At 41.0% G+C, this 10680-nt stretch overlaps 1 non-coding gene across 1 annotated transcript; it reads left to right on the top strand.

Annotated features, from left to right (window-relative positions):
* The first annotated feature begins 1204 nt into the window (after positions 1-1204).
* LOC121978802 lies at positions 1205-1310 on the top strand. Its single transcript, XR_006111147.1, has one exon. It is a non-coding gene; the product is annotated as a small nucleolar RNA R71 (small nucleolar RNA).
* Positions 1311-10680: the final 9370 nt, after the last annotated feature.

Here is a 10680-nt window from a genome sequence, read left to right as displayed (position 1 = left end):
GAAATTTTTAAACAAGTAGATGTGACTTCCTCTTAATCAAATGATGGTTCTGGTTCTGGCTCAGGTGTTGATGATATCAAAGATGGTGATTCTTGAGACTCAACCATATTTACATGAGTCCCTTCACATTGTTCCACAACATGCTCAAATCTTGCAACCTCTAAGTGTTGTGTGGACAAAGGTGACGATTCTTGAGATGCTGCTTCCACAACACAGCTCCCTACACATTCTTCCATATCATCATCATCAACACATACATCAAAAAATAAACCAACATCTATATCCTCAATAGGAGAATCATTAATAAGAGGATCAATAACTTCACTTATAGTTTTAAGTTGATCTACGACATCACATTCATCATTTGAAAATTCAATGTCACTATAATACTCTATAAAATTTGGAGATAGATCTGAAAACTTATTTACCAATGTATTATCAATAAAATCCTCATCTGAAAAGTCTTCATCTTCATATACCTTCAAAAATCTGCACTCAACCTTACCAGTGTCACAGAATTCTTTAAAGTCATTGTTCTCATTGACCCCCACTAACCTTTGTGAAAAAAGGAACCCTTAGTGAAGGTCTTGGGAAAGATATTTCTAATTTCCCATATTCCCTTTTAGCTTGTGGAGGAGATTCAACTTGCTTATCTAGTGTTGGTATGATCAATCGTTGAGGGAAAGGTACTTGTGGCATTTGGGAACCTCCTGGAATAATGGAACTGAGTTCATTTTGTCTTCTATTGTTCTTCTCCTCAATTCTAAACATGTCCTTCTTTAGAGGTTCTTTATGATTTTTTCCAATTCTCAACCCAACATCATCACACTTTTCACTAAATCTTGTCTGCGAAAGAGGGGGATCTTCTTTAAACCAATTTGAAACAATACTTTCAATCTTTGCCCCTAAATGTTTGAACTCCCCGTTCTGTGACTTTTGATTTTCAAAACTCATAGATGGTTGAGTTACAATTTGTTTGACAGGCTCTATAGCATTTATGGCTTGCACTTCTTGAATGTTTGAGGGAGATTTCATCTAATTTATATTTGACCATTCATGGAGGTTCAATGTCACTTGATCAATTAACATATATGCTTCATCTAGACTTTTGTCCATAAAAGAACCTCCAGCTGATGAATCCAATAAACTCTTGTCTGAGAAAGAAATTCCCCCATAGAATATGTGCAGAATCAACCATTTTTCAAAACCATGATGAGGGCACTGCCTTTGAAGACTCTTGAATCTATCCCATGCTTCAAACAATGATTCTCCATATGCCTGAGCAAAATTTGTTATGCAATTTCTCATATACACTGCTCTTCTTGGAGGGAAAAAATGATTCAGAAATTGCTTCTCCAATTGCTCTCAACTTGTGATACTTTGAGGATGGAGAGAATATAACCAAGTCCTTGCTTTATCCTTGATACTGAAAGGAAATGTCATCAATCGAACTGCATCTGCTAACACTCCTTCACATTTCACCATATCACAAATCTCTAAAAATGTTTCAAGATGCAGATAAAGACTTTCTGATACTTCTCCTCTAAATTTGTGACCTTGTATCATAAAAATTAACTCTGGGTCTAGTTGGAAACTTTCTGCTTCAATTTGAGGTTGCACAATGGGAGATAAAAATCTTGCAGAAAATGGTGTAGAAAAATTTCTCATGGGCCTGCTTGACATGTTAGTGCTCATGGATATTCAAGAAAAAATTATAAAATGAAGAATCAAAGACAAGAAATAAAATGCAATATGAAAAGCAAGAAAGAAAATGCAGAATTTAAATTGCAAGAAAGAAAGTGCATAATGAAAACAAGAAAGAGAAGATAAAAGGAAAAAGAAAAATGTCTAGAATAATTCATATGCTAAAGATTGCAAGATATGTTTATAAAAGAAAAAAAAGAAAGAAACTAAATCAAAATAAAAATAGAGAAAAGTTAGACTAGAATGTTAGAAATTAAAAATGCAGAATTAGAATTGTAACAAAAAGAATTGACAAGAAGTAGAAAGTTATACAAGAAAAAATTATGAAAACAGAATTCTAAAGATTAGTTACAACTATGCTAATGAAAAGAAAAGAAAAAGTCATGTTTAGTCTAACTCAATTGATAATCTCTAATGTTATAGCGCAGTCCCAGGCAACAGCGGCAAAAACTTGTTGACGTTCCGCAAGTGTACGAAAATGTCGTAAGTAATAATAAAAGATATCGTATCCACAGGGAAGAACCTGAGGCAAGAGTCTGTATAACCTTGTATGGTCCTCCCCATTGACGAGCCAATTTACTGACATCTCCCACAGGTTTGATGCGTTTCCATACTAAATCCCCTACTTGAAAGAATCGGGGGATGATCCTTCTGTTATAATTCTGCCTCATGGGTTGTCTGTATGATATAAGGCGAGTAGCTGCTTTGTCTCTAGCCTCTTCTATCAAATCTAATTCCATAAGACGCCGATCGGCATTATCTTCTTCATTATATAACCTCTTTTGTCTGATTCTACTCCCACTTCAATGAAAACTATTGCTTCTCCGCCATATACTAACTGGAAGGGAGTAATCCCTGTGGCTTCTCGAGGAATAGTGTGGTACGCCCATAGAACACTAGGTAATTCGTCTACCCAACTGCTACCAACATGATCTAACTTGGTTTTGAGGCCTCTGATGATCTCCCTGTTAGTTACCTTTGCTTGACCATTACTCTGTGAATATGCCACAGAGGTGAAGGCCTGTGTAATGTTGTATCCTGCACACCATTCTTCGATATTTTTCCCTTGAAACTATCTGCCATTATCAGAGACCAATTTATGAGGGATACTAAATCTGCAAATAATACTTTGCCATAGAAACTTGATAACTGCGTTTTCGGTAATTCTCGCTAGTAGTTCCGCTTCTACCCATTTGGAGAAGTAATCCACGACTATTAATAAAAACTTTCTCTGTGCAGTTGCCAGAGGGAAGGGTCCTACTATATCCATACCCCACTGATCAAAAGGGCAAGAAACTATAGAGGTTTTCAATAGTTGAGTAGGATGATGTGAAATATTTTGATGCTTCTGACAAGACATACAAGTTCGCACAAGTCGAGCCGCATCTTCTTGTAAGGTGGGCCAAAAATACCTGGCTAGTAATACTCTGCGAGCCAGAGATCTTCCCCCAGCATGACTACCACATGAGCCCTGATGAACTTCTTGTAGAATGTAGGGTATATCGTCTGTTCCAATACATTTAAGCAAGGGACTAGAAAAGGCCCGTTTATATAGATGATCTCCTACCAGGGTATAATGAGTGGCTTTCTTCTTAAAGACTCTGGCATGCTCTATATCTGTAGGGAGGATACCTTGTTGCAAGAATAATATGATGGGTGATCGCCAATCCCCTTATATCTCGGTGCTAGCTAACCTCTCAATACAGGACACCAATACTGTCTGTTCTACTGGTTTATCCAAGCTCCAAGGTATCACCGCCGATGCAAGTTTTTCTAGTTCATCGGCCACTTGGTTCTCCGATAAGGGTATCTTCTGTATGTTAACCCTTTGAAATGTGGCTTTTAACTTGTCAAAAGCCTCTGCATATAACTTGAGTCAGTCATTATTGATTTCAAACTTGCCCATCAACTGTTGCGCTACTAATTGAGAATCAGAGTAAATCTGCACCAGTGAAGCCCCTACATGCCATGTAGCTTGCAATCCAGCTATTAGTGCTTCATATTCCTCCTCATTATTAGTGGCTCTATAATTTAGGCAATGGAAAGTTGGATTCGATCCTCCTTAGGAGATATGAGAAGAATTATGATCCCACTACCCTACCTGGTGGAGGATCCATCCACATAAATCTTCCAAATCCCTTCTTCCTCTGGGCCTTGTACCTCTGCTATAAAATCCGCCAATGCTTGTGCTTTGATGGCCAATCGAGGCTGATATTGTATGTCATATTCACTGAGTTCAGTTGTCCATTTGATCAAACGACCCAATGCCTCAGGATTAAGAAGTACTCGGCCAAGAGTACTGTTGGTCAATACTATGATGGTGTGTGATAGGAAATAAGGGTGTAATCTTCTAGCTGTCAATACTAGTGCATAGGCTAACTTCTCAAGTGTATTATATCTACACTCGGCTCCTTTAATAAGTGGCTTGAAAAATATATAGGTTGTTATTCCTTGCCCTCCAAACTTACCAGTACGGAGCCTACAACATACTCATTCGCAGAGAGATAGACCCACAAAGTCTCTCCTACCATAGGTCTAGCTAGGACAGGCAAGGTAGACAAATAGTCCTTCAATTCTTGGAAAGCTTTATTACATTTTCATCTCATTGAAACTTAGTGGCCTTCCAAAGTATCTTGAAGAAATGGAAACTTCGGTCTGCCGAGCGAGAGATGAAACGGGACAAGGCCGTAATTTAGCCGGTCAACCTTTGGGCTTTTTTATGTTGCGCGGCGGCTCCATGTTTTGGATCGCCTTGACCTTGCTGGGATTGGCCTCTATTCCCCGCTCTGTGACCATATAGCCCAAAAACTTTCCACTTTTGGCTCCAAACAAACATTTGCAAGGGTTTAGCTTGAGCCCATATTGTCTCAGTGTTCTGCAAGTTTCTTCTATATCCCTGCATAAATCATTAGTCTGAAGAGATTTAATCAATATGTCATCCACATAAATCTCCATATTTCTTCCAATCTATTTTCTGAAGACCTTATTCATGAGCCTTTGATATGTTGCCCCTACATTTTTTAGTCCGAAGGGCATAACATTATAACAATAGGTACCTTCAGAGGTTATGAAACTAACCTTTTCCTGATCTTATTTAGCAAGGGGGACTTGATGATAGCCCTGATAGGCATCCAACATACAAATATACTCACACCCAGCGGTAGAGTCCACCACTTGATCTATGCGAGGAAGGGGATAATAATATTTTGGACAAGCTTTGTTAAGGTCTCTGAAATCAATGCATACCCGCCACTTGTTCCTGGGTTTAGAAACCAGGACCACATTAGCCAGCCAACTAGGGAACTATACCTCCCTGATGTAACCTGCCTCCATCAGTTTATCTATTTCCTCTTTAATAATCTGATTTTGGTCAGCTCCGAAGTCTCTTTTTTTTTGTTTCACAGACCTAGCATCAAAGTAGATGTGCAATGAATGTTCCATTACCAGAGGAGATATGCCTGTGACTTCTTTGGGCGTCTAGGAAAATACATCATTATTTCGAACGAGACATTGTACTAACTCAGTTTTGAGGAGAAGATCCAGATCGGCAGCTATGTAGGTTATGGCTTCAGGTCGCCCAGCTTGTATCTATATTTCTTCCTTTTCATCATACACCCGGTTGGGCGATCTTTCTTCAACAGCGTTAACTTCCATTCTTTGCATTTTACGGACTGCAATAGCTTCCGTCCGGAGAATCTCTACATAGCATTCACGTGCTAACAACTGATCTCCATGAACTTCTCCCACCTGATCATCAACGGGGAACTTCACCTTCTGACAGAACGTAGAAATGACCGCCCTAAACTCATTTACGGCAGGTCAACCCAAGATGACATTATACGCAAAAGGTGCATCTACTACCATGAAATAAGATCTTCTGGTTCTCATTAAAGGCTCCTCTCCTAAAAATATGACAAGCTTTATCTGACTGAGCGGTTGCACTTCATTGCCGGTAAATCCGTAGAGAGGAGTCATCATGGGTTGAAGCTCACTGGGGTCTATTTGCAATTGATCAGAGGCCAGCTTGAATATAATATTTACAGAACTGCTTGTATCAATGAAGGTGTGAGAGATATTGTAATTGCATATAACAGCTTTGATTATTAGTGCATCATCATGAGATACTTCCACTCCCTCTAAGTCTTTAGGACCGAAACTAATTTCTGGTCCAGCTGCCTTCTCAGCACCACACCCTACAGCATATATCTGCAATCGTCGATCATGTGACTTCCTCGCCTGGTTTGAATCGCCATCAGTAGGACCGCCCGTGATCATATTTATATTGCCTCGCGGGGCGTTGCTCCGATTTTCTTCCTGGTGGACGATGATCATTTCGGGCTGCCTTGGTTCGGGCATCCGAGAAGGGTCGCCCGGTATCTGCACTGTGCCTTGCTGGGGCTCGATCGCCTGATGTGCGCAAATATTATGATCTTTTACGCATGTTTTAGCGCACATTCACTTGACTTATGCACATATATTCTTCACATGATCGCATCTTTTATCTTGTATTCACCATATCCATTGTCTTGTTCGGATACCTACTCTTTGCTTGGTTTTATGTTGATAGGAAAGATTTTTGGAGCCTGAACGGAGAGTATTGATGCACCGGAACCAACCAGACAACATGGTCGTGCAACCTTGCACGGCCGTGTGGCCAAACAGGAAAGGAAGAGCACACGGTCGTGCAACCCTACACGGTCGTGCGACCAAAATAGTGACCAATCAACACATGGTCGTGCGACCCTGCACAGTCGTGCCACCCCAGGCAGAGAAGGAGATTTGCACGGTCGTGCACCCCTGCATGACCGTGCCCCAGGAGACAGAGCCCAAGGGCTACACGGTCGTGCGACCCTGCACAGTCGTGCAACCACGCACAGAGCCAGAGAAGGGCACGACCGTGCCACCCTTACACAGCCGTACCGCCGCGGCCAAACCCTAAGGCTATATAAGGGTTTTAACCCTTTTTGCCAGAGGGGAGGCAAGCCGTCAAGGAAAAAATGATCTTGGAGCAATTCTATGCCGCTTTGGACCGCCGTTCAGTGAACTTCTACCACCTCATTGACTCTAGATGCTGAGAGTTAGATCCGAAGGCCACTCTTCGACACCTGATAAGCATATTCCTTCTTACTTGCTGAGAATTGTATGTTTATCTATACTATGTTTTTGGATATCTCTCTAGCATTCATGGAGTAGATCCCTTGTTCTGGGATTAGGGAGTAGTCGTGTACGGATTGATGTAAAACTTGAATTGTGTTTATACTTGTTGGATGAACTTTCATGCTTTGTTTTAATTGTTAATTGCTTACTTTTGATTGAGAAGAACTTGTCAGCCTCATAGAGGATTACCTCTAGATCGTATACCCAAGGAGCCCTAGTGACAGGGGTAACCCGTTCACGGACATCTAGGATAGCTCCTTGAGAGGAAGGCAGATTCTCCCCAAGGGAGCGAGAGACCAGGCTTAGCTCTACTCACTATTCTTAATTTACCAGTTAGAGTTATGTCCTCAAGATTTACCGAGGTGCCCTAGTGACAGGGGCAAACCGTGACAGGACTTCTTAGGGCATTATCCTATTCTGGCGCTTGAGAATACCTGTAAAAATTTCTCTATTCAAAAAGGCAAAAAGAACTAGAAGAAGAGAAAAAGAAATAAAAAAAATAGATTTAAAAATGGTCTTGGGCAGGATTGAACCCAAGATCTCTTATATATGATTGGTTAGAGTTTCCATTAGGGTGGTGGTAAAGCATCACACTAGTAATAGGAAACAATTCCTTATAAGCAGATTTTGGGAGAAGAGATGCTTCAACTTCCACTTAGTATAAAAGGTGAGGGATGAGATCAAAACCTAAATCTCTTCATTTTCCCTTCTCCCATACTTAGCCAAAACTCCTTCCCTCTTCTTCTCTTGTAGTTTTGGCCAAGAACTCTAGGGTTCCAAGGTTCTAGGTTCTTCAAGAAGAGAATCTAGAGGGGTGTTTTCATCATGATTTGTACGTACGAGGTGGGTGGTTTGGAGATCACGGCATACAAAAGAGGGTGTTGCTTTTCTTACACCCTATAAGAGTAAGATCTAGCGAAAGGATGCAAGTACTCCTCACCTGCAGTATAAGTTGTTTCGATTATGCATGAAGGAACCTATTTGTTGTAGGTTTGTATGGTTGTATGCATGATTAAGAAATTTTATGTTAAAGTGCATGTTAAAGAAGATAAAATGCATGATATGTAAAGATGTCCCTCTAAGTTTTGGGATTAAGAGCATGTGAGTACTTTGATTTACTTCCCATTAAGTTTCTGGGACTAAGAAGCATAATCAAGTGCCCTAAGATGTTTCCCTATATGTGTGGGGGATTAAGTGCACATAAGGTGTTTGTCGAAATGACAACAAGTGCAATTATAAGAAAGTATTGAGTAGAAGAAAGTATTTTACTTTAAAATGGCATGTACTAGACACAAGGTCCATGGGATGGGCTCCTAGATTGCCCCTAGGCATAATTTCGCCTAGTAGTACCTTAATAGGTTCGGGATTAGCTACCTCGGATTTTATTAAGGATGCGCGCAAGTGGTACATTATCGGGCCCAAGAAAGTTGATTATTATGTTCACTAATATGTATGATAAAGTTTTCAAAGTGCATTGGTTTGTTGAAGTGAAACAATCATTAAGTGGAGAACTTGAGTTATAAAGGTAGTGCTGGTGAACTCTATGATATGCCAGGATTTCTGTTTCGTTACATTACTAGCAAGGTTTAAGTTGGTGTTTAGCATTTCTAAAACTGTTTAAAAATACATATCATGTGCATATTTACAAAGCATATGTTTTAGCGTGAACTATACTCGAGTGCATGTTTGTTGTTTTCTTCTCAAGCAGCTTTACAATAAAAAGGCATGTTCTCTTTAATGTGTAGTTTTGTGAGTAGATGGTACTTACTAAGCCTTTGCTTATAGTTTACATTTCCTTATACTGCAGATAAAGGTAAGGGAAAGCTAGAGTAAGAAGGGGTAGCAGGAGCAATGTTTGATGGTATGAGTGACGGAACAGTGGGAAGCGATCCTGGAATTTGCTAGTGTCTGATCATGTTAGATTTTGGTGTTGTTGGACATATGTTCTTATCTCCGCTTAGTATAAAAGTACTATTGAGAATGGTGTATAATGAATTTGCAGTTTGGTAGTAGTTGAAGTGTCAAATATTCTCCCTAAGGTTGTGGGATAAAATGATAAGTCAAGAAGGAGTACAAAGGGGGAGAACCACTCCTTTTGGGGTGCAGGGTGTGACCCCTACACGGCCATGACACGGCCGTGTGTGACGCCGTGTGGAGTCACACGACCCCAACCCTCTCCCTCTCGGCTAGGGTTGCACGGCCGTGTGCCACACACGACCATGCAAGGTTTAGTCTCTGGAAAAGTTGCACGGTCGTGTGCCACACACAGCCACGCAAGGCTTAGCCTCTGGAAAGGTTGCACGGCCATGTGCCATACACGGCCATGCACCTCTCCTCCTCGGGAAAAATGACACGGTCGTGTGGATTCACACGGCCGTGCACCCCTTTGACTCAGCCGAGGTGACATAATTGTGTGAGCCACATGGCCATGCCCCTCTTCGTTATGGCCAAGGTGACACGGCCGTGTGGAAGCCACACGGTCGTGCCCTGCTCCAACAGGGAGGGCCTTACACGGTCGTGTGGCACACACGGCCGTGCCCAAACTAGGGCTTAGTAAGGCTACACGACCGGTCATCACCACACGGCCCATATCCTCAAGCAGTTCTAAACTTCAACTTAGCTCTATTTCGTTCCCAAAACATGACTTAACAGTCGAAACAAGTTCAAAGTAGATCTCTGAACCGAACAGTGTACATACAATAATGTCCTTAGTAGTATAAAATGGAGTAACGTCCATGGCTTGGGTCAGGGTTAAGAAGTGTGGTCATTACAATACCTACTTAGCTTCCGGCAATAGCAGGAATAAGGACCGCAAGAGTAAGACAAACTGAGACACATCAACACTACCACGACGAAATCGACCCCCTAGAACTCTTCATCACCAAGTGAATATTTTGACCTTGCGACTCTCGACTCTCGACTCTCTCCCTCGACCTTTCTTTTCCCTTAGCCTGATCAAGACCATTGGTAGTCTAGCTAACCATAAGTGAGTGATTGCTAGTGCTTATAGCCAGTCCCTGTGGGATCGATATTTTTATTACCGACGACGAATTCGTGCACTTGAGGAATCGTAACAAGTTTTTGGCGTCGTTGCCGGGGACTACGTCCATAACACCAGCTAAGTCATATTGGATTAGAATAGGCTTTGTTTTCTTTATTCTCTGCATATAAAAAAAATCTACTCTTAATAAAATATTTTCACTCTTCTTCCTTACTGCATTTATTTTTTTATTTCTTGTTGACATATTTTCTATCTTGTTCTCTTTTCTTCTGCATGCATAGAGCTAACCTTTCAGGACAGCTGCTACCATTGGATCCAGAGATTGATAGGACCTTTCTGAGGAGAAAGAATTTATAGAAAGCCTTCCAAGCAGCAAAAGAATCCTCAGGAATGACCGATAAACTGCTGAAAGATTATGCAGCACCATATGCACAAGGGGTCCAATCTGACATACCATACTTACCTGAATTGGTGATGCTCCCCCTTCAATGCAGCTTTCTTCTTCTGATATTCCTCCCCCTTCATCTATGCTCATCTCTGAGCTTGATTCTTCTTCCAGCTGATGGTTAGCCATTAGAGCTAACCCCAAGAAGGCTTCGACGTCTGATTCGGAAGAAGACGAATATGACCAAGTGACCTTCAGGTTCTTATGCTTGGAGGATTCTGGTTTCTTGTAGTTTGTCTTTACCTTCTCTTTCTCCTTTTTCTTTAATTTTGGACAGTCATCTTTGATGTGCCCTTCTTCATTGCAGTTCTAACAACGAACCATTCTTTTTCTTTGCTGATGTCTCTTTGTCTGCGATCTAAATTTATTAGAA

Source organism: Zingiber officinale, chromosome 4B (assembly GCF_018446385.1).
Source record: "Zingiber officinale cultivar Zhangliang chromosome 4B, Zo_v1.1, whole genome shotgun sequence".
Lineage (NCBI taxonomy): Eukaryota > Viridiplantae > Streptophyta > Magnoliopsida > Zingiberales > Zingiberaceae > Zingiber > Zingiber officinale.
This window is presented reverse-complemented; position numbering and strand designations above follow the sequence as displayed.